Source organism: Schistocerca americana, unplaced genomic scaffold (assembly GCF_021461395.2).
Source record: "Schistocerca americana isolate TAMUIC-IGC-003095 unplaced genomic scaffold, iqSchAmer2.1 HiC_scaffold_1071, whole genome shotgun sequence".
Taxonomy (NCBI): domain Eukaryota; kingdom Metazoa; phylum Arthropoda; class Insecta; order Orthoptera; family Acrididae; genus Schistocerca; species Schistocerca americana.
In genome coordinates this window covers 16,430-17,500 of record NW_025725125.1, presented here as the reverse complement: position 1 = coordinate 17,500, position 1,071 = coordinate 16,430, and the positions used below count along the sequence as shown (strand labels likewise).

Here is a 1,071-nt window from a genome sequence, read left to right as displayed (position 1 = left end):
CTTGATTAATGAAAACATACTTGGCAAATGCTTTCGCTTCTGTTCGTCTTGCGACGATCCAAGAATTTCACCTCTAACGTCGCAATACGAATGCCCCCGCCTGTCCCTATTAATCATTACCTCGGGTTCCGAAAACCAACAAAATAGAACCGAGGTCCTATTCCATTATTCCATGCACACAGTATTCAGGCGGGCTTGCCTGCTTTAAGCACTCTAATTTGTTCAAAGTAAACGTGCCGGCCCACCGAGACACTCACTCAAGAGCACCCTGGTAGGATTGCAACGGGGTCCGCCTCGGGACGCACGAGCACGCACGAGGCGCGTCGCACGCCTTCAGCTCGCCCCACCGGCAGGACGTCCCACGATACATGCCAGTTAAACACCGACGGGCGGTGAACCAACAGCGTGGGACACAAATCCAACTACGAGCTTTTTAACCGCAACAACTTTAATATACGCTATTGGAGCTGGAATTACCGCGGCTGCTGGCACCAGACTTGCCCTCCAATAGATACTCGTTAAAGGATTTAAAGTGTACTCATTCCGATTACGGGGCCTCGGATGAGTCCCGTATCGTTATTTTTCGTCACTACCTCCCCGTGCCGGGAGTGGGTAATTTGCGCGCCTGCTGCCTTCCTTGGATGTGGTAGCCGTTTCTCAGGCTCCCTCTCCGGAATCGAACCCTGATTCCCCGTTACCCGTTACAACCATGGTAGGCGCAGAACCTACCATCGACAGTTGATAAGGCAGACATTTGAAAGATGCGTCGCCGGTACGAGGACCGTGCGATCAGCCCAAAGTTATTCAGAGTCACCAAGGCAAACGGACCGGACGAGCCGACCGATTGGTTTTGATCTAATAAAAGCGTCCCTTCCATCTCTGGTCGGGACTCTGTTTGCATGTATTAGCTCTAGAATTACCACAGTTATCCAAGTAACGTGGGTACGATCTAAGGAACCATAACTGATTTAATGAGCCATTCGCGGTTTCACCTTAATGCGGCTTGTACTGAGACATGCATGGCTTAATCTTTGAGACAAGCATATGACTACTGGCAGGATCAACCAGGGA

The 1,071-nt window shown here is 50.7% G+C and overlaps 1 non-coding gene across 1 annotated transcript in view; it reads right to left on the bottom strand.

The window, feature by feature from the left end:
• LOC124560180 overlaps positions 1 to 1,071 on the bottom strand; it is a 1,910-nt gene extending 839 nt beyond the window's left edge. Inside the window, exon 1 of the ribosomal RNA XR_006969080.1 lies at positions 1 to 1,071. This exon is cut by the window's left edge and continues 839 nt beyond it. This is a non-coding gene — a ribosomal RNA (small subunit ribosomal RNA).